The sequence below is a fragment of the Pezoporus flaviventris genome, unplaced genomic scaffold (assembly GCF_033815535.1).
Source record: "Pezoporus flaviventris isolate CSIRO_AGI_PZ_B2104156 unplaced genomic scaffold, CSIRO_AGI_Pfla_v1 ptg000002l, whole genome shotgun sequence".
Lineage (NCBI taxonomy): Eukaryota > Metazoa > Chordata > Aves > Psittaciformes > Psittacidae > Pezoporus > Pezoporus flaviventris.
In genome coordinates, this window is record NW_026892550.1 from 73,468,732 (window position 1) to 73,492,950 (window position 24,219).

At 38.2% G+C, this 24,219-nt stretch overlaps 1 protein-coding gene across 1 annotated transcript in view; it reads left to right on the forward strand.

Annotated features, from left to right (window-relative positions):
* The first annotated feature begins 1,499 nt into the window (after positions 1–1,499).
* Positions 1,500–24,219, forward strand: part of PDE5A (phosphodiesterase 5A) — a 114,152-nt gene continuing 91,432 nt past the window's right edge. The window contains exon 1 of the mRNA XM_061443749.1: positions 1,500–1,591. The gene's annotated coding sequence lies outside the window, so the exon portion shown is untranslated. The remainder of the gene's footprint in view (positions 1,592–24,219) is intronic.

Genomic DNA, 24,219 nt, shown 5'->3' on the forward strand with positions numbered 1-24,219 from the left:
CTTGACCTTTCCCTGTAGTCTTCATGCAACTCCTACAAGATGAGCACAGTGTAATACTGACAGTTCAGTCTGACTAATTACTTCATTATATACTTTAATTTTCAAATATGTCAAACTTCAACCAGCCAGGCTGAAATTTCTTCTTCTTTGACTCTGGAATATTTATTTTTTTTTTTTTAGTTTGATAGAACGTAAAAAAAGTTCAGCCATTTTCAGAACAAAGTTAGTGAAGGATGGTTTTGCCAACATTCATATTTTTCATCTTTTCTGAAGAGCCATACTGATTTATAACAGGAGATTGAAATCTGGCATGAACACAACGCTGCAGTTGAAACAGTATCTTCTTTTTGTCTGCAGCAAAATCCATTCTTTATTAGCTGGGTTAAAGTTTACAGAAAAATCCTACTATCTACAAAACAAACTGTTGCATTTTGATATTCTGAAGGTTTCAACAGGAACATGCAAGCCCTGAAGCCTGCTAAGCTGCTTGTCCTGGGCAAGGTACTACACATGTGAACCTATAGCTTGCGACACCTTTATCTTGAACAGAGCTCTTGCTTTCTTACAGCAAAGCTATGACATCAACAAAGTGTCATAGAAGAAAAAAAGCTAATTAGAAATTAGTTGGGTGTTAAACATTCTTAACACTACTTATATGCTGTAGACAGCATTAGAGGCTTTTAAGCTCAGTCTGTGTAATTTCCCCAGAAATTAAGGGCTTGTTCTTCAGTTGTTGTAGCTCAGTGTTCCTGTTAACGTCAGTGGAATTACATAAATTTGCCCTGATTAATACACTTTAGTTAAGCAGCCAGGCAAATAAAATCACTTTGGCTATGTTTTTAAAGTATTCCCAAATATTATCTGAAGGGCTTCTTCAGTGTGACACACACAACCCCTGACAGGACCCCGATGTAGGGGACAGCCCTGAACTGGGGGCACATTCCAAACTGTGGGTCAGTAAGTTTCACAAGGGTACCCCAGGTCACTGCTTCCTGACAGCAACTTTAGAGGGAGGAGAAAAAAAGGGTTTGAAAAACATTCCAGATTTCAGCAGGTTTTTCTAGCTGTGCAGACACAGAAGTTTCTGAAATGTTGGGAGGGACAGCCCTAGCAAGCCTGTGACCTTCTATAACAGACTGGACCGTGGCATTTCAGAAGGGATTTGGTCAGGACTGTTAAACACATGCCAAAAAGAACTGCTTCTTGGATTTTTTCAATCAAGTAGCACTATATTTGGACTGGAAACAGCCTGTGGATGAACAGGAATAACTGTTAGAAGACAAGTGAAAAGTTTCAAGCAGATACTACAGTCAAGGAAGAAAACTTGAACATACCTGGGCAAGTTTCCAAACTGACTCAAGCAACACTTTTTCCCATGACATCAGATTCTAAACAAACAATATATTATAGTCCATATGTTAATTAAAGAAAATCCAAGCAGTGCTAAGCATGCACCAGCCTACCAAACACTGACTGAACAAAAACTGGATTGCTTGCAAGCCATGGAAGTTAAACAAATAAAAAGCACCGAATTTTCAGGATAAGAAGCCTGGGTAAGTTTTCTCAGCAAGACGAGGTTGTGAATATTGAGGTAAGTTTGAAAGCAAATTGCCGGAATAGAAGTTAATACAGTCTAACTAGATAACAAGTACAATAAGTGAACAGTGCTTTGAATATGCAGCAGTCATAGGGCTCAGAAAACTGTAAAGGTGGTTGCAGATAATGTGCTTAGAGAATCTGAAGTTCTCTACCTACCTGAAATCATAGGTATTTACAGGAGAAATCTGGACTACAGAATGGTTTGCAGTCAGAGTTCAGAAGATCTTTTGGCAGATAAAACATGTTTCCAGTAAGATGATACGAGGATAAACATGAAAGAGAAATCCATAAATGCTGTTTTCACAAAAATAATGCTGGTTTCTTAGAACTGACTGTATTTTAAGGAAAAAGCTAGAATGTAGTCCTCATGAGATGCCAACACAAGCTATCAAGAGCAGTTAGTAAATCACAACGTTTAGCAACTTAAAATGGCATGGCACATTTTAAAATTCAAAACAAAATCCAAACTATGTTCTACAGGAGAAAGAGATACTTGCAAAGCATAGCATATTGATGCTGTTTATGGAAGAATTGAAGTGCACTCTTACTTTAAGATGGCCCCATTGGCCCCATGACGGTAATGCTTACTGCATACGGCTGAATTTTCTGAGATTTTATCAAACCTTGAATTATATGATCAGCTGGTCCTGTATAATGAGAAACAGGAGGCCACATTTGCTCTTTCTCACAATTTAATAAACCAAAATTAGAAAGGTGCCCTGTCAAATGAGGACAAATTTCATTAGGAGGGTCAAATAGGCAGGGTGCTAAATTTCAATTGTATTTCAACAAGATGATTAACCTCAGAAGATTAATAGCCACGGAAAATCATGTTGAATTATTGTCATTGTAATATTAAAGTGAAAGAACCTAAGTTCATAGAGGTATTAAGGGGAATGAACCTTTATTTTACTTGTACAGTACTGAGCACTATCACAAAACCAAGGAATACCTTGTTTATTAGCCAGACTTCTGACAGCACAATTCAGGTATTTTTTTGTTTTAAATTATGGATATACTTAATGGAGTTGTTTTCTAGTTTTATGCATAAATTTTCATTCTCTTATACTGATTCCAGATGTTTCATTCCAGGAATCACTTTTGTCAGTGTCGAACTACACAATGAAAGTCAACTAAAGAAAAAGAAAGAATTATATAGACAAGTTTAGCAACCATGATTCTTTGCCATTATATTTGGATCTTTGCAGCTGTATGGAGTCTTGTCTGTAGAGATATTTAGATAACAGCAGACTTAACTAATCCCAAGTACTGTCAAGAAAAGAGTAGCGTAGAAGTGTGCTGCTTCCAAGTAAGAGCAATCCTCCTGAGCCAGCTGCAACAGCAAGCTGTTAGCTGAGATGTTCCTCAGATCTTTAGTATTAATGATAATCTTCCATGTTATTTGTAACATACAGTGTTTTAAATGTTGAGTTTCACTGCCGGTTGAGGTGTGTTAACATAATACGCAGTTAACATCTGCATATTGCTCATGAACTTCATTGCCTAATTTGACAGCTCTTCCACGGATCTCCAAATTCTGCTTTGCAAGAAGTAATGGCCAAATTTATTGCATAAAGATCAAAAGGTTTTTGAGCAGGAAGAGTTTCACATCTTTATAAGATTAGTTGGATTTTAAGTGTGGTCTGTAGGTTCAATCTGAAATCACAGGTATTGAAATTAAGTACTTGCCATCATTCCGTACTCACTGACAAGTTACAGAGTGCATGTAAACACTTCTTTATGACTCTAAAATAAATTAAAAAGTAATAGCACTGGATGTTTAACAGCTTACCTTAAGATACAGTTAACAGTAACTTGGGTTTCACTCGAAGTTTATTCTATAGGTTCAAGAAATTCTTGAAGAAAAAAAAAAAAAGAGTAGGCCTGGTACCCTTAACTAATCCTTATGAAATCAGTAACATTAAGATGGGGAAAACAAATATGGGTAGTCATGCATGTCAGTTACCTTTCAGGCCTTGCTCTTGATTTGAAGTTGAGGATGTAAATTCTCTGCAGTGTGCAGAAGGAAGAAGGGAGTGAAGCAAGGTGTGACTGGGAAGAAACATTTTGAATCTGATGACAGGCACTTGTATGTAAGATTAATAATTTATCTATGTTTCCAACAGTGCTACACTTCTAGTTTTTTAAGCCCAATTCCTAACGCGGAGGCAAAGGAAACATACATAGATGCAGGCATGGTGCAGTCAGTATAAGATTGTATCGGAGAGACTAGCATTGTATCCTTCCATTGTATCCATTCCACAGGAAATAAACTCTCGACCTTTACAGAATATTACATGATTAATAAGTAGGATCCTGATTAGGGTCATTGTAATGCACTGTTGTCACTACTGCAAGCACTTTATAGGAGCTTTTCCCTTGTTCATATTTCAGACAAGTAACATTTGCTTATTTAATAATGAATTGTTTAAATCATAGCAAGTTTTCATTATTAATCAGCACAAATTAACCCAGCATCCATTTCATTGGATGCAAGTAAGACAACATCTAAAAGCAAAACAAAACTGCGGATTAGTCACGCCACCAGCAATTATACTTTACATATACAGATGACAGTTTCCACATTTTGCCTAGCTGCTCGGTAAACCTTAGTGTAACATGCCAGCTTTTTTTTTTTTTTAATAGAAAACAGGTATTGGCACATTTATCCTTAGTATATTCTATACACGCAATTGCTGTTAAGGTATTTATTCTAGTATATGAAAAGCAACTGAATGGCATAGTAGGTTATCACAAAGCACTGGCCAAAACTGCTATGCTGGACTGAATTGGCTGTCAAACATGTCTTTTCAAAAGTCTTGAAAGCCATGTTAACTGCTACATCTTAGTTTTCATACACCTCAGCAGTTATACATTCTGCCAGGAAGCATAAACTGTGAAATGTCTGTTCTTGCAGTATTCAGTGTTTTGGCCATAGTCAAGAATTCCTGGAATTGTAATAGTGTATTCTTCAGGGTATATTCAGAGTTAAACTAAATCTCCAAATGTTTCTTGGCTCATCTGCCATTAAGTGGACCTTGTACTTACCATTTATATTCAATGGAAGGGGGCTAGTACTGCCATCTATTTTGACAAGTGTTTTCCATTGTCTCTGCTGACAGAACATGAGGCACATTACAAGGTTAAGTTCTCCTAAACTGCCAAGAATTCTTCAGTCCTCAGAAATCTTATCAAGCATAACTAAGAATCTAACTGTAAGTCTGTTTGTAAAGGATTTTAGCTTGTCATGTGCTGCGGGTCTTAAAATATTCCTAGATCCATATCACTTGTTCTCTGAGAATCTGCCTAGCCTTCATTCCTTTAGGTCAAAAAATTTACTGAGTGGAAAACTATAGCTGCAAGCATCTATAATTAAAAAAAAAAAAAAAAGCCTGTATCACTTGTCTTCGGCACTTTGTGTTAAATACAGAGCACAAATCAGTTATAACTGCACGTTAAAGAAGAGTTGTGCAAAGTCAAAATTATTTTTTTTTTCTGGTTAAGAACATCAGTCCACAAACAGACTTTGAAAAACAGGACTTGACTTGCAGAAAAGCCAAAGACTGCCTGTTTAGAATTGTTAGTTTCAGGTGCAACTTCAATAGCTTTGGCAGAACAATAGGATAATATGACATCTCTGAACTCCATCTAATAATTCAGTGCCTATAAGCTGTTACTTAGCCTGCAAAAGACTATGATAATCAGTAGTTTCATAGCAGAAAAGCATTTCTTTCTTAAAAGCTGAGCAGATGCAGAAGCTTTATTTCAGTGCAACTCTTAGAATGGCTGGGATTGGAAGGACCTTAAGGAAGTCACCTGGTCCAACCTCCCTGGCTTAAGCAGGACCATCTAAAGCCAGTTGGCCAGGAGCAGATCCAGAGGGCTTTTGAATATCGCCAGGAATGGAGACTCCACAACTTCTCTGGGCAACCTGTCAGTGCTTGCTAAACCTCACAATAAAAGAAGTGTTACCTGATATTCAGAGGGAATCTCCTGTGTTTCAGTTTGCTTTATTTGTTTGTCAGATATATTTCAGTTACAACTCAAAACATGTTTCTTGATTTCAGAGCCCAGCAAGATTCTAGCCTGGACTCTGAAAACACCAAGCTTGACATGCTGTCACCAGTAATAAGAATCCAGTGACATGTAGACTTGTAATCTGTACATAAGGTAGATGAAGTGGCTGGAATTCAGTGAAAATACAATTTATCTCCTTGTTTTCTTGCTTTGCCAGGCTAGTAGAAGAAAACCCAGTGTTGATATTCATCACTAAATAGATTTGATAATATATATGTATGGAGGAAAGCTGCTGAGCTTTTCCCTCACAAAGCCAATGGCTCCACCAAGAGTCTCTATCCAAGGCACTGCTGCCAACCAGTGACTGCTCAACTGAAGACATTTAACTTGCAGCTCATTAGGTAATTCGAGGCATCTCTACTCTGAGGTGGAGAGCCTAAATATATATTTATTCTGTGTTCATTCCATTTTTAAGGACCATTATAAATGTGATGCTGTCTTGCATTTCCCAGAAGTATGTTTTTTCTTTGATAGGAAATGCTTCTAAGGGTCAGCAACAGTCCAGCTGTCCAGGGTGATCTGAGATTTGCCTTCTCAATTTCAGATTTCCCTCATACTTACTGCAGCCCAGTCAGTTCTCAGTTTTAGATCCATCTGCTCTGCTGATGGGTCATTTCAATCTCCCTAAGCTTTGCTTGCATCCTACCTTTCCCCTGGATTTTCACTATTTCATTACCTCATTTGTTTACAAACCCACCCTGTCTCTCAGCCATTGAATTATTTCATCTTTTAACTTCAAACTACATGCTTATATTTAGATTATGGCCCTATAACCAAAAGCCTCAGCATTTTCTCCTTGAAAGTAAAAACTCAAGAAGCACTGTGGTATGCCAACACCAACAGATTAGTAGCCTCATTCTTCACTGCAGTGAAGATGGATAAACCAGAGCAACGTCTTTTCATCCATGGGACAGAGTTGAAACCCAAATATGAGTATGAGCACAGCACCAAAGTTGTTTAAGTAGGGGCACATGCCAACATTTTAGTAAGACATTATGTATTCATTCTACAGTTAAGGTAACTGTCTTCAGCAGTAAAACATGAGATTTCTAAGTGAGAAATTCATTTCTGTAACCAAGGCTTGGATAGACTAGAAGAGGCTTCCAAGGCATGAGGGAATGAAAGACTTCAGATATATTCAGCAGGTTCTGGTGTAATTCTGTTTTCCCTGTACAAGCAGGAATGACATATACATCTGAAAGTATTTCATACTTAAAATAAGCATTTTTAATAAAGGTTTCTCAGTTTCCAGAAGACTGTTTTTGCATGGCCATGGTATCACAAAAGAAATGTAAGCCCAAGTTCTTAAAGCTACTTATTTGGGCCCTGGGACTGGTTTCATCCAGCCCAAGTACTAACTTTGACATCACAAGTGTAAGGTTCTGCCCACATGCAGCTCCTTGCAAGTCTTTATCATTAACCCTATTAGCATACATATGGAGATGAACATATACAGACACACATGTTCACATATCTAACACTGAATATTTTTCAAATCTCCCATGCCAGTTCTTTATGTACATACAGTTTTTCTCTTTACTCAGCACAGAATCAGACATAAGTTATCTGATACTCTCAGAAAGCCACCCACCAAAATTATTATGTGCTGTTCCTGTTTGTTCTCCTTTAGCCAACTGTAGTATTTTAATAAGGATGATCTTAAATAAAATTTCAGGAACCATTTTTGAAACGTATGGAACATTTTACCAGTACCACACTAAAGGAAACATCTACCTAAAAAGAGTTTCTAACAGCAATAAATTCTATCTTCCTATTCTTAGAACATGTACTTTCAGTCTCTTACTGGATTCATGAGAATCAAGAGAGCTTTATGTGGGTTGCCAGTTACGATATTACTAAGAGTCCTGAAAAAGTAGTAATGAAAAGCTACAGCTAATCTTGAAGATGAGTTTTCCTAATTTCTGTGGTAAATATGTAACACCAGACAAAAATGGCCTTGCATAAATCATCTCACAAGATATGCATTTAAAATACTTGGTTTTGAACTGGAACTGAATAATTAATTTAAACTACTACCACAAGAGAAGAAAGATGAAAAATTAGGTTGCCCTGCTAAGTGAGCTCCTTAACTTTGAACAGACAAATCACAGCAGCATGGAAGAAATACTACTGTATAATTTGTGTCACGTGACAAAATGCCCTATTTATGATTCATGCTGTATGCCACAGAGACATTGTGCCCATATATAACTCAAATGCAAGACATGGAATTGGATTCAAAATACTTGGTTTTCAGACATGATATTTATCCACAGAGATGTAGCTGTTATCTCTTACAGGCTGAACCCCAACTAACTGTAGCAAAACAAAACCAGAAGAGCAATGCTTCATATCCCTTTCACATGGAGCATTTACGTACCTGGTCACACTGTATGTGCAGCCCTGCACACGTATAAATAAATATATATATATATATACATGTATATTTACTAGAAGTCCATCTGAAGTATCCTGAGAGATTCCCAGCTTTCGCATGCTAATCACCTACCCTACCAGGGCACAACAGAAAGGTTTTGACCTTTCCAGATGCATCACTTGCTCCTGTGCCATTCTTTACTGTATGAAGAGTTTTAATAGTTTACAGATGTTGGCTCATAGGATGCTGACACAACTGTTGTACAATTATAGCATCAGACAAAAATATTATGAGCAGGATCAGAAACTGAAGAATTTTTATAGCATTTGGAAACCTTAGCTGACAAGAACAATAAAATATGGTGCCACTTGCTGCATAACTTGTTCAGCATTACTGCCTAGGAGCCAGCAAGGCTTGGGTACTACTACTTTGAAGTCTTTTTAGATCAACAGTCAGATTGGTTCTCACATTAATTGTCTCACACGAGGAGAAAAGTGTATATAGGCTTCAAGTAACAGCAGAATTACTTCTATGCACAGAGGTTACTGGAGTTCTTTAAATATCATTTGATTATGGTGTGGCATCAAGGTGAGATATTACCTCCATGAATTCAAGTAAATCTGGGCATCATTTGTAGTTTTACTATCATCTAGTGCCACTTTCCTCTTTTTTTCTGAAGTAGGGTGGTTTTCCCCCTCTAAATTCATCTACAGATGTAAGGACATTTTACAGACTCATACTGCAGCACTGCAATTGCATGGCTAAAGCATCTCTTTTGAAATAAAGTCACTTTGAATTTACTGTGTAATTTCTACCATTAGTTATTATTTTGGAAATGTTATGTAGTTACCTAATATCATGATTAAATATCAGCAACCAGATCTTGTTGAAAATGATAAAATCATTTAATATAAAACATTGAAATATAATTTTCTCCTTCACTGTACTTAGACCCATTTCCTTTCTAAAATGCACCTTTCCTATTTGTCTTTACTTAAAAAAAAACACATTGTGAGAAGAAAAAAACAAATCATATCACTAATTTTTTAGTCATTATCAGATTAAATGATGAATCCTTCTAAAAAAAACCCAACAAAACAGGCAAGAGTACGGGTGCAATTTAGAACTTTAAAAATACACCAACATTATAATTTTAAGACTTGAGACAGACCTAAAAATTATTAATTTCAGTCTCTCCTAGCCTAGCTGAAAGATACCAAGATCCTGGAAAGTTCACTATTTTTCGGAGATATATTAAGTAAGCAAAAGAAAATAGCAATAAGGCGTTCTGCACATACCCCATTTAGAAACTATTCCTTCATCTATGAAAGCAGAGGCAACAACTCTGTTCATATAAATGACAATAAAAGCAGCCAGATAATTTGTGGATTTATTTTGTATTTAAAAAGGTGATCATATAACAACCATTAAACACATATCAAGAGTAGAGGAGGGAAGCCTGGTGATATTAACCATAAAACATTTAAAGGGCAAAACTAAAAAGAAGTATTTGATCTGTTTTAGACCATCTGACATTTTTATATCCACCTCTAACAAGTTATTAATATCCATGTAAATGTGAGCAAGGGACTTTTGAGCCAAGATGTCTTGTTCAGGTAATAAAACCTTTATTCACACTCAGCTTGTACATTAAACATTTCATAACTTGGCAGCCCCGAACAAACACTAAGAGAGCCACCAGTCCAATAGCACAGAATGGAGTCAGGCAGCATCTGTTCACAAAATTTTTGTACCACTATGGAAAAAATCAATTACCTTTCCAGTTTTCTCCCCACCTCAGAGAAACCTGGCTAATACATGTGAGGATGAGTGCAATAGGTTTTTAGTTTTCCCTTTCTACCTTCTAAATAGAAGAGATTGTTTACAACTGAAATTCTTCTGCAGATTATAACTTCCTAAAGAGATGCGAGAGAAATTACTCATCCAAGTTCTTTTAATTAAATCCTGTCCTATTCTGAAACATTCTTAAATGCCAAGATCAGCAGATAGCAAGAATGCATGTCAAAAAGACCTGTTATTTTTCATTCAGAAGATACCAGATATCACTTCTCCAAGTTAGTGATTTTCAGTTTGAGAGATATTCTTCACTTACCTTGTAAGACCATGATTTCTGAAACTTTTTTTGATCAGACGGTTCTTTATTGTGTACCATATAAAACAATGTAGTATAAAATAAAGCAGAACACAAAACATAATAGTATTTTAATACATTTTTTTTTTGGTCATTTTCTTGTTAAATTTTAGAGGAAAAGACTTTGAGACATGGCTCAAAACAAAACAAAACAAAAACCAACACAAACCTGACAAACCCATAGAACACCAGAGTTATGTTTCCCCAATTTCAAAAGAAATAAATTTGATTCTTGGCTCTAATTTTGTAAAGAATATATCTGTAAGGTTTGGTTTTAGGCATGACTGAACTTGCAATTCTCAGCAGATCCTCAAAGGTTTAATAAAGTCAGTGTTCCTAACTATATGCTATGAATGAACCCTCAAGAATGGTTTAATTGACTTTGAGGTCCTCATAGCTCCGATTTTAATAGTTTTTGATTCTATAAAGGGCAACAGTATGGATCAGGTGTACTAGAAAGTCTCATTCTGACCCAAGCTTAAACTGAGGTATCTCTTACATCTTTGCCATGCTAACGGAATGGTCCTATAGTAACTTAATCTTGTGGAATTCAATGATCTCTTAGGGAAGTCCCAGTGTTTTCAGTGCAAATACAATTTTAGTAAGTACAGCATTTTTAAAAGCTAATCCTGAAAGTCTTCATCAAAATAAGCAAACACATATTAGTATAAAATATGTACACAGAATTATTTTAATACAGTGCTTGATCAGCAATAATTGGAAGAAAAGAATACATAAGGAAGAAACTCACAGGAGACATAGCCCAGACTTTGGGATGACTAGCAGAATCAACAAGATGACTAATGGGACAACAGCACATCTTAGCAAAGCATGGGGGTGACTAGTCAGAGTAGGAAAACTGAAGGTTTATTGTCAAAAGCAGCCCAGAATGTAAATGCAAGCAGAGTATCTTCAGATACTGAAAAACCATACATGTCCACACAGATAAGGATGGGTATTCTCCCCTCCCCGAGAACCACCACTTCTGCAGTTACATCTCCAAATTTCATTTCTCTCCTCTTACTCACTAAATACTAGCTGTTTGGTTGGTTTAGGTTTCTGCCATAAAAGCTTCTGATAGTTCTTTGTTCACTATCAACCTTTCTATTCCTTCTTCTTTGGCAAACATGGTTCCTTTACTGCTGTAAATCACCCATACTTCTGCATACTAACTGAAATTCTTGAACTCAGAATAATACTCGTAAGTCAAAGATGAAAATAAAGTCACCCTCCTGCCCTTGCAGAATTTATCACTCCTTACTCTGCAAATTGTTGCCCCCCATTTCTATTGCTGTTCTTTAGGATGCATTCCTGCAGAAGAGTATTCAACACCAAGTGAGGAGCTCATTTCAAGTGCTGTTTTCAACAAAATTGCCACATCCAGATGGCTTATGAATTATAAACTTCTATCATGGACTTCACAAGCTGTGGGCTGCTCTTAATTGCCACTTCTAGGCTTCAGTCTTGTTCATAAGCTGCTAATAAAACCTGCTGTTATTCCTACAAATTAGAAAATTCTCATTTTTAAGGATACACTTTGCTCCCCACTTTTCCTTCTTAAAAATAATCCAGTCTTGACTTTCTCCTGTATATTTCTCACATAAATAACAATAGGTCAAATCCTGGTATTTTATTTATTTTTTCCTCATATCTTTTAACAGCAAAGTTCCTCAAGGGAAGAACTGTAGGTCAAATATCTCCTTCTGTATCTTGCTTTTGCTACCAGTAAAAGAACTCATCCCACTCCTGCTTATGACTCTGAAGCAGATTTGCAGTCTCTGGTGAATAATACATAAACACAATGCATACGATGCAAAAATGCATTTAATACTTTATTATATTTTAGCTGCCACTAGATAACTTACCCTCACCAGCAATTTATAATCATGTGCAAGAGGCAAGCTTCCTGAATATGCTTAGTTTAGAAATAACAAAGCAGAAACAGCATTTTGAGTTTAATTATTTTGTTTTTAAACAAAGATCAGAGCTTAGTGGATCCGTACAGCATCTGCAAAGTTCTGCGCAAGGCACTTTCGTCAGCACAGTTTCCAGCCCAAGACTCCTCTGCTTCCCTTCATTGTTAATAAGACCACTCAGCACCTGACACCCAGGCAGGCATATGCTGCTTCTGAGACATGGCCACACTCACACTGGGATCAGACAAGGTTGTCCATACATTTTAGCAGGGCTCCAAAATGTATTAAGTATATGCAAAGTGAGGTAACAAAGAAAGTACTGAAAGCAGGGCCTCAGAAGGTGAAGATGAGCAGATCCCCAGTATTCACATTCCTCCCCCCACAGGGAGGCATTTGGAAGAACAGGTCAGGGTCATGATTCATAACTGCAAGGATTGCTTGGCCAGCCCATCTACAAATGGATTCTCCAAGGAAGTGCCTTTAACATCAAGGCCATATTCACAGCTGTAAAACATCTACATGGTCTGGAGAGAAGGATCCCTCCTTCAGCCTCCAAGGCATTTCCCAGCACAAAATGCACCTGTTTGCGGCTTGTGCTGAGGCTAATTTGGACTTACAGCTTTTAAAATCCTGCACTTTTGTAGCTAAATGAAAACTGCATCTGACTGGAACTTACCACGGAGAGGTCAGATAAACCAGAAATGTGGTTTGCATGCTTCCTCAAGATACACATCAAAGGAAAACCCCAATAAAAAAGCTATTATTTGCAGTTCCAATTGACACTAATCATAGTGTCAATTCATACAACAGATCTGAATTCCCTAGGCAGAGGCATGTTCTCTTATACGTGCTTCCTGAAGGAAGAAAAATAACCTTATAATGCAAGCTGAGAACAGGTAATTCAATGAAAGTTATGCATCCTGTTACACAGATGCCTAGCATTGCTGGTGATCCTTTCAAAATGATGAGAAAGTAGAGAAGAGCAGCATATTCGGCACAGATTACGTTGGCACAGACTGGCAGCTCCAGATGTTTTGAAGCAACCACATGCAGAACTGCATATTTTCCATAGCAATGTCTAGTGCTTTGAATCACCGATTTTCATTCCTCATCATTCCTCAAGGAGATGATCTTGACAACGGAAGTTGTGAGCATACCAAAAGTAGCCCTAAGTCTCCAACAAGAAGCACAACAAGTTTTGTTTATTTCCACCATCAAACAAGTATATAGTAATTGATGCAACATGCTTACATAAGATATGGATTAGCTGTATTAATAGTAGGTTACAAATGGGTTGAGTAATCAGGATGCTAATAATTCTATACTATGATTAGTAGGGGGTTTTCTGGTATGATAACATTGCATTTTAAGAAGAATATCCCAATTTTTTGTATTATTTAACTTTTTCCTTTTACATACGGATTTTTTACTCCAATATTTTTCTCATGCAAGCAGGCCTTTGACATGTAACACAGGGTAAGCAGCTAGACTTCTCAAAACTTCCCCTTTCATTCAAGCCCCTCAGATTTTCATGCAAGTAGCTTCAGCAACTGCTCTGATAACACTTAAAGTTTCTGAAAAAAACATAACAGCAAGTATATGGGGGTTCCCCACAAGTTTCATTCCTTGTCTCAGTCACTGGAGCCAGGCTCCTTCAAAAGTCTGACCCTAAAACTGTCATTTCCGTCACTCTCTCAGACGTTTGGAATCCCTGCGTAATCCAAATTGCATACAGCAGAAGTAAACCCGGTTTCAAAGAAAAGCAGAGCTGAAAGGTCAAACAAATCTCAAGCTATGCTGCATCGCACCTTTTTTCTTCCAAAGGAGTGGCTAATGACTTGTTCTTTGGGAAGACTGGAAAGAGATCAAATATGGAGGCATGATTAAGAGAAGAAAAATCTTTCACACCAATTACAGCTTCCATGCTTTTGGCTAGAATCTATAACCCAACTCCCAGGACAGTCCACAGCCTTTAAAATTGCCTTATCATTCTTTACTGGGTCAAAAAGGACAGAAATATCCTATCAGTTTGCTATGTAAGAAGATCAAGAAGAGAGAAATTGGATGGGCAGTCTGCCTCAAATTCTGTTCAAAGATACACAGCCAAAAGGATTATATTGTGATGCTGTTGCTGTCAGAGCTGCAGGAATATATATGCCTCTGCATAAAAGCAGGAATTTGATGAGGACCCATCACACTTGCAGCTGCACATAAGAGAACCATAGGTTATATACAGTGGTTGAAACCTATAGCCCTCACAAGGCTCCTTTGCACTCCTGCAGGTTTGTGGTTCTACCACATGAGCACAGGAGCCATTCAAATGGTAAGGCAGGAAGAAAGGGAGCAGGTAGTATCCCAGTGATCTCAACTAGAAGAACAGCTCCTCTGATAGAACATCCATGTGGCTACTGTAATTTGCATTAGGAAATACCTTGCTCCACAAAAGTAAGAGATGAACTGATCTCATCTACATGATAAAAAGTAAATTAGAATCACTCATGCCTTTTGCTGAATGGATCATGAACAAAAAAAAAAAGAAGTGTTTGGAGTTTGCCAAACTCTTTGTTTTTTCAGTTACTGGCTTACATAGCTGTGATCAGCAGTGTGTAAAAGAGTTGAGCCTATGTATCTTTCCAGTTCACTAATAGTAACTAGATCTGTGAACATGAATATACCCTCAAAATGGCTGCTCCTTGATGTATTGCTATTCGCTGTCTCAAAAGTCCCCTTCATCTCTCTTGTAAAATTACGTACTGCATTCAGACTAAACCCTAGGATAAATTTCTCTTTCCACTTCAGACATTGAAATAATTTGGCCAGGTTACACAGTAGTCCAAAGAATATGATCTAGAGATGTCAGAAATGGTGTTAACTTACTTAAGTAGTAAACAGCCAGCACAGCCAAGATTACACACATCTCCAACTAAATGGCTAGGACTGGGGTTTCCCCTTTAAGTAAGGCAAATTATATGCACGGTTGCGTAACAGTACCAAAGAGGCTTACAAGTGGAATTTCCTTTTGGATTTCCTTACAGGAGGACTAAGACATTTCTTAATTACATTCTGCATTTTGGCAGTTTAACTGAGTGGTAGAACAACAAATTCAAAAACGTAAACGGTCCTGTGAGGAAGGAATACAGCAGGCAACAATCAGAATATGGATGCGACTGCAGCTCTGTTTTGTTTTGAAAGCAAAAGTTTCAGTTAAAAAATAATTGGAAAATAGATACTAAGAAGGTGGACAGCCAGCAGGAAGACTCATAACTACTTCTCTATCTGTATTAAGAACCAGGTATTGATAACCTTTAACATACAGCACATTTTACCCTGAAGCTCCAGGTTAACGGCTTTTTACTTTTTACTTCCAGCACAAGCATATCTGTAATCAAGTGGGGCACTCCAATGTGCTGACATGTAGATGCACAGAAGCAGTGCTGCATACAGCCAGGAGTCTTATCAAATGAGACACACAACCACCCACATGTGCTCTTGGTCTTACTCAACTATTTCTACAAAAATGCACCAGTGGACCAAACAAAGCTGAAAAATAAAGCCTTCTGTAATACCTTTTGAAAGTTGTTTCCAAAATAAGGAATGTTATTACATTTTACAAGTTGAGCTTCAACAGACAAGCAGAAATACTGCCAAGCAGTACTGAAAGCTCTTACAGTTAATGTTTAAAGCATAAGGCAAAACAAAGCTTTCAAGTTGAAGATGAGATACAAATTTGCTTTGTGACTTGAAGCAATGTCTTGTCCTCCTTGTGCCTCTATCAGCCCAGCTGGAAAGTGTAACAAGACATTAACAAACAAAAAACAGGTCTTCAGCGAGATTCAGATGCTCTCTTAAAGTGCCCTTCTCCTTAAACACCTTCCAAACCATAGCTAAATAGAAATACATCTGACAGCTGAGTTTGAAAGATAATACTATGGTTTCGCATGCATTCTTATTTCCCAGAAATGAAAAATTAACATACCTCTTCCAGAATTGGAACCACGTTAGATTCTCCTATCCATAATAAAGGTAACTAGAACAGAACTGCAGTGATGCCATCTCAAGATTAAAGGATCACATACTTCATGATTCTCTGTTTACACAGTAACTTATTGTGTGGTTTGTCTTGGCTAGGCAATGGGCATGCCGAGACTGCTTCTCAGTGTATGTCATTTAATTTTTTCACTGTTACCGTATTCTTTTTCTGGCTTTGTGCCCTTTTTGAACTTTGTATGGGGTTTTCTCATTGTTACCTGATAAGATCACATCACTTGACCAAAATATATTGTTATTGTACATACATACAAAGTGATTGGAAGTAAACCTGATTATACAAGAAATTGTGCTCATAACAGTGTCATTATTTCTCTGTGTTCCAGTCAGAGCTTTAGTTGAATACACTTTTGTCTCCTGCAAAAAGAAAATAAACAGAAAATGGGAGAAGACTATAGGACTGATCACATAACTAAAGACTGATACCATAACAGAAATGGAAGAAATTAAACTTGCATTAACATCTATAGCACTGCTGCTCTAGGACTGTAGTATTTGACTTGGCTACAGCAATTTCTTTTAGTATCATTTCTGTAACAAGTACTTGCAGCACATACTACCAAACACTACTCCTCATGCAGACAGAACATGTTTGTCAATTCTGTTGACTCAGATTGCCCCATTAGGAACTAGAAGTGGGGAGTGATGTGAAGAGCACAGCCTGGGGCTCCCTTCAGAAGCAGTTTCTTCTTAGATGTTAAGGAAATGGCTATGAAGCCTTTATTGCTGTTGAAGTTGTATTCTACTACTACTAAAACTGCTTATGTGTGATGCCTACAGAGCAATGCCTCACTACAAACAGATCATCTGTTAAAATGAAGGTTTTTTAATGCCTACCCTTCTGCAAGTTGACAGGATTGCTGCTGGTGTTCTTGTGGGTAATAATCTTGCCTCAATAGGAAAAAATCTTGGTAGACTATTTTTACCCCTTTCTTCGCAAGGTACAACCACAGGATAGGCCAGGAAAAAATATTTCTCTCTCAACTGATTTTAAAAATATCTCTTTGCTAGGAAAGCAGAGTAACCCACACGCTGTTATTTCTTGTTGCTGAAAACAGTATACACTAACTTGAGGAGATTTTGAGCTCATCGTAACTGCACAAGATAACTGTCATTTTCTTAAAAAATGCCATCATCACTTCAGTAAATTATCAGATCACAGCTGAAATAACACAACATGGTTACTTACCAAAGGGCATGGAGAATGTTAAAACATACTACAGATGAAACTGATAAGTGACAAATGACACAAAAGAAATAAGGGAATGAAAACAGATTCATACCTACTGTGTCATATGTGAAAGCGCAGTCACTGTCAGTAAGGTGAGAGCTGTCAGAAGCCCCAGTATGCAGTGCTGGTCACTTCACAGGAATATGGCACATCCAATTCCATACATTACTGCATATGGTCCTTACATGTCTCCAGCTACAATGCCACATCTCATTGCCACCTAGTGGCTATGAGTATTTAATACGTTCAACCTTTACTCGAGGAGGGGCTAAATTGCTTCTGGAGGGTATATTTTTAATTTACTCATTATTTTAAGATCAGTCCCTTACCATAACATTGCATGTGAATGCAGTAAAGTCCCACACCAGCAGCTTGAGCTTTCATTGGTTTGTGATCATGACTGAAAGTAATTATTCTTTTTCCCCCAGAGTCAAAAAAACTGTAAGACATAAAACCAGCCGCTAGATTTCCACATATTAGAAATGTTCTATGTTAGGGCCCTTGATGCACCCTTCCAGTTTAGGAAGGCCACATAGCTAAGCACAGCCACCTGAAATTGGTTCTGTATCTCAGCAGTTGCCTGATGCCTGCATTCTATCATAAAGAAAAACGAAAATAATTCACAGGCATGTATTTTGAGACTTTCATCTCTGTTGTAGACATGGCTCACTAAAAATTAAAGTGCAAGAAGAAAATGGATCCAGGCTAAGAGCAAGCTCCATTTTTATAATAGCCTGGAACAACCCCTAGAATCCAATATAGCTGTCTTACACAACCATAAAAATCACTTCATACTCCTTTACATGTTTATTTTGCAATCTTGCCTACCCCTAAACCCCTAAGAACAGGACAGTTGAATAATTGTGGTCAGACAATTGCCAGTTCACATGCCAAAAAAAATGGTCTTTTAGAAAACAAAGCCAGCTGTAAATATCAAGCTGTGCAAGTGCCCACTGAAAGGAATACAATCATAGGCTTGACCTTGCTCCACCCATTCATTTTGGGCAGAACTTGTCCAGAAAATTTACTGGTTTTGACCTCAGTTTCAAGAACACAGTTATATCATCTTCACCAGAGCCTTCTATGTCAGTGAGGTTATTATGCCTAACTCACTCTAGGATAACCAAAATTTCAATTTAGTCAAAGGGTAAAATTAGTCCAAGGGCAAAATCTTTTAAATTAGGCAGGGTAGTCCTCTCTCTGTGCAGGTTTGTAGCTGCAAAACAGTGCCTGTTCCGCTGATGTCAACTATTCCTATGATTTGGAGTATTTCATTGTTTCCTTCTATCCACAGTGGAGGATTGATTCTTACCATCATAGTTAATTGTGGGATTTTGCTCAGTGAAAGAAACATTTCTCCCAGCTTTCCCATATGATCTAATTTACCTGCATTCTTACTGCATGCACCTACAGCTAGGCAGAACCAGAGAAACCCGCTGGGCAGTATAACTTAAATTTTCTGATTCTGGAAAGTCAATGAGTACTCCTGAAGTAAAAAAAAAAAAAAACAAACAAAAAAACCAAACAAACAAAAAAACCCCACCAAACAAAACCAATATGAGTAGAAAACATGGGTTGTATGTGCTTTAGTGCTTTTATACTTTTTAAAAGTAGGATTCCCCCCTTCCGAGGCCAGACAGACTAACATAAGTCAAACTATTTGTGGAATGAGACATTACATTAATAACAGTGAAGTACATGAAGCTACGTCAGATCTGGGAAAACTTCTTCGTGTTTTCTATTTGATCAGTAAACATATCAAACTTTTTTCTTCTGTGTGGTGTTTCCACTCCAGGTGAAGGTGAAGTTGTGTAGCCTTCCATTTCAAGCATCTCAGTGTTCTCCTGCATTACTAGTCAAACTAGCCCTAACCCAGTAAATAGCATTTCCAGTGTTGCTGCTTTCTCTATATCATGCCCAAAAGTGATGACATCACAGCCACAGTTCCAGGCACTCCAGAGATGATGGGAAAGTATAAACAGTGCTGCATCTGCAGTTCATTTACTGTTGATACAAAAAAAAAAAAAAAAAAAAGAGCAAAACAAGCTTTTGACTGATAGTTGGTTTCCATAATTCAGTGGCAACAGCTTGCAAATCAACTATTTCAGGTAAGAGCTGGTGGCAGATATTTGATAAAATGCAACAGTTCTGATAGCACATGGATATTTTTTAATGTGGACTTTGTAAATGAAAATATTCAAGGACAAACCTGTCAGGACAAATTTGACCCAGGTGTTAGGTGTATAAAGCTGCGAGGTAGAGATTACTGCAGGAAAGATTAATGACACTATTAACAGGACTGTGCGCAGCTACATAACTGTGCACAAAGGAAAAGTTTTGTTTGGAGGCATAGCAAATGAAGTCTGGGTATGCTCTAGAGATATTTTTGTTCTCTATGCATACAGAGATGTTCTATCTCAGAATTATTAGAATATACTTGAGTTCCTATAAGCAAACTTTAAATTATGTTTTTTTCCACCTGGTGAATCAGTCACCACAGGTTTGCACCAAAATACACTCTGACATTATCCAGCTGTCCTGCACTGACAGTGAAAAGTTCTCATAATAATATGCACAGCTGCTTCCTGTAACATAACATTTTTCATCTGCTGCAAAGTAGTGTGTGATTATTTGCAATTATCATTTCAAATGCGTAAAATTGAGCTCTGATTCTCCTGAGGAAAAACATTTTACGGTTCATCAGATATGAAGTACTAATGTGTAAAGAACACAGTTCTTGTGTCAACAATAAGTAAATTTCAGTCAATTGGGGACTGTAGTGTTACTTCATGAAGTCAGCCAACACTTTTCTAATAGCATTACTTCAGTCATTTACCTTGGCTGAAAAGATGGCATTTGAGGGAGACAGGACCACCCAGAGAGAAAGGGTAGGAAGAACCATTGATCTCATTGCCCAAAGTGCTGAGTAACTAGAGGGTTCTTCCACATCTAGTAAGTGGGACAGCACTTACTAGACAGGGGATAATAGTCTCTGCTTGCACTCCTTAGAAGCTCTGGACACTCCTGTCTGATGCTTAGCCTGCTGTCAGAGCTTGGTCCCAATATTCAAAATTGTTGAATAACTGTAATCAAAGCCAGATGGTCTTTGCATTTACACAGTTGGTTAAAATCAGCAGTACAGCCAAATCTCAATATCACTTGACCAAAGTTCTCACTTCCTTAGGATGACATTGTCTACTGACATTGTCTTCTTCAGCCTTTGCTGAGTTTCCAGAGGTGTATAAATAACCTGTCAAACACAAACTTAATCAGTTTTGAAACCTGCAAAATAAAGGAGCCAATCTTTTTTCTGTATCACCGCCCAAGTCTCATTTTGTTTAAGTGGAAATGCTTTGTGATTAAAACTGTGTATTACCAAAGCAACACCACATTCCAAGGGCAGCCCATGAGGATTGCTCCTCACTCCCAGGCTCTCAGTTTGCAAAGTTTGTGAATATTCATGAGCCTTATTCTCTTCAGATTAGGTTGGACTCTTCCACTAACTCTGAAGACCAGGCTATGCTCAAGGCTTCTCATCTGCAAAATGGTGATTCTTTACATCACAGAGGTGTGAGAAACATGAATTCAAATACTTCCCAGGTAGTCAGAGATTTTGAAGAAGGGTAGTGGCTACCTGCACAAATTCATCAGGTAGGGGGTTACTGTCTCTTTTGTCCCCACTGAAAGTCCCTGTCACGCAATGCAGCTGTATCTGCATGTTGGCATTTCACTTCTGATTGGAGCTGCTTTTACTCCAGAACATTATAGAAGGTGAAGAGCCTGTTAGTGTTCAAAGTTCAGTGCTGCTTAGCTGCTTATCTCTCAAGTACCTTTCAGAGCTCCTAACTGAAAGCTTGACATTCTCTACTAATTCATTAAAATATTTATTATCTAACTATAAACTTGTGCATAACTTGGTCTTTTCTTAATTATAGCATTTCATTTCTTCTTTTCACAATAAGCAACTGGAATTGCCTTTTGTGTGTTTTCTAAACAATTCATTCATTCATACTCCTTTCCAGCTAGGAGCTGCTTGCCACAATCCCTGTTACACACAGCAGAAATGTAGCAGGATGAATGAAGGCAGTGACGCCTATTAAGCAGTATTCTGTGTTTTGTCTAGGTATGAAATTTCAGAATATCTGCTAAAATCTACCTCTGCTTTCCTCATAATTATTTACATGGGACAGTGGGTAGACAGCATGTCATAATATTCATTCATACTTGCAAACCACAAACAAGGTGAAAGCTGAGCCAGGACTAATGCAAACAAGTATATCTGGCTACAAATAAACAGACAGGTTTTTTGCTTCCTCTCCTGGAAACTTTCTTGACTTGTGTTTTTTTTCTACCTCCATTTATTCTTTCAGAGGTAGAAACAGCCTGCTTTGGTTCTTGTGTAAGATTTTAAAGCATCCTCAGAGTCAAGTATCAGAAAAGACTTAAAGTGTACTTAGAGCAAAAGTAGAGCTAATTTTTAGAGCTGATAACCCATTGCTGTATAGATGAGTAATAGGTTGAAGAAAGGAACCATAACCGTATAATCAGTCGTATATATACACAAACAATACAGTGGGTGTGAGAAGTCACTATGTGAACTGTATAACCCATGCTATGAACGGCTAGGTGAGCCTAAGCTGCTTTGCCCACCTGCAGCATTGGCAGTGTTTTGGAAGGGTAGGAACAGGTAGTTTTCAGATACAGGGCCAGAAACATACTTTCTCACCTAGAATAGAAACAATATCAAAAGAAAATGCAAGAACGCCCATTTTCCAACACAAAAATGGCACGAGACACCAACAGGCTGAAAGAAGTCTAACCAACATAAAAATTCATGATAGGAACTGTCTCACAAATTACAAGCTCGTGGAGCACTTTCCCCAACTTAAGTGGACCTTGGATCAAGTCTACAGATTATGATATATTACTAGCACTAGCTACAAACGTCAAGATTTATTCACTCTGCACCTCACAAATATATATAACTGCTTTCACCATGAATGGGTGGGATCCCTCATGCTTTTTACCAGTCATCATTGCTCTTTTCATGTTGGAAGCACCCTGCACCATAATGAAAGAATGTTTTGAGAAATATCTGCAACAAATTGAATCAAACTAGAAATGCTGTTTGCCTGTTATCAGACTTGGTAAATTAATATTAGAAACCTTCACTTTATCTTCTCTGCCTCCAAACCATTATAATTTGTTATCTATTTATTTTTAAGTACAATAAGGAGTTTAGTTTACTCTTCTCTGAAGCTATTCAGAACATGGTCATTCATCATTTCTTAACAAAGCTGCCACAGAAAATCACAAAAACTTTTACTGAAGAATGGTAATCAGAAACAGATGTAGGATTTAGTAGTAACATTTGTCATAGAATCGTAGAATAGTAGGGTTGGAAAGGACCTTAAGATCATCTAGTTCCAACCCCCCTGCCATGGGCAGGGACACCTCACACTAAACCATCTCAATCAAGGCTTCGTCCATCCTGGCCTTGAACACTGCCAGGGATGGAGCATTCACAACCTCCCTGGGCAGCCCATTCCAGTGCCTCACCACCCTAACAGGAAAGAATTTCCTCCTTATATCCAATCTAAACTTCCCCTGTTTAAGTTTTAACCCGTTACCCCTTGTCCTATCACTACAGTCCGTAATGAAGAGTCCCTCCCCAGCCTCCCTATAGGCCCCCTTCAGGTACTGGAAGGCTGCTCTGATGTCTCCATGCAGCCTTCTCTTCTTCAGGCTCAACAGCCCCAACTTTCTCAGCTTATCTTCATATAGGAGGTGCTCCAGTCCCTGATCAGCCTCGTGGCCCTCCTCTGGACTTATTCCAACAGTTCCATGTCCTTTTTATGTTGAGGGCACCAGAAAAGCACACAATACTCCAGGTGAGGTCTCACAAGAGCAGAGTAGAGGGGCAGGATCACCTCCTTCGACCTGCTGGTCACACTGCTTTTGATGCAGCCCAGGATACGGTTGGCTTTCTGGGCTGCAAGCACACGCTGCTGGCTCATGTTCATTTTCTCGTCGACCAGCACCCCCAAGTCCTTCTCCGCAGGGCTGCTCTGAATCTCTTCTTTGCCCAACCTGTAGCTGTGCCTGGGATTGCTCCAACCCAGGTGTAGGACGTTGCATATGTCATGATTAAACTTCATGAGGTTGGCATCAGTCCACCTCACAAACGTGTTGAGATCCCTCTGGATGGCATTCCTTCCACACAGCTTGGTGTCATCGGCAAACTTGCTGAGGCCGCACTCAATCCCACTGTCCACGTCAGCAACAAAGATGTTAAACAAGACCGGTCCCAACACCGATCCCTGATGGACACCACTCGTTACTGGTCTTGAGCTGGACATTGAGCCATTGACTAGAACTCTTTGCGTGCTACCATCCAGCCAGTTCTTTATCCACCAAGTGGTCCATCCGTCAAATTGATGTCTCTCCAATTTAGAGACAAGGATGTCGTGTGGGACAGTGTTAAACGCTTTACACAAGTCCAGGTAGATGACGTCAACTGCTCTACCCCTGTCCGTCAGTTCTGTAGCTCCATCATAGAAGCCCACCAAATTGGCCAGGCAGCATTTCCCCTTAGTGAAGCCGTGCTGGCTGTCACCAATCACCTTGTTGTTATAAAGCAGGTCTCAACAATCTGTCAATCTTATATGCACAGTTGTGCCATATTTTACAGTAATCTTCTCTGTTTATAGGGTAATACGAAAATACTTGTGATTTGAACCTTAAAGACTTTCTCTGTCTGCTGTGGAATGAAGCTGCTACTCTAGATCAGAATCAAAAGTTACTGATCAGGGCTTAAACT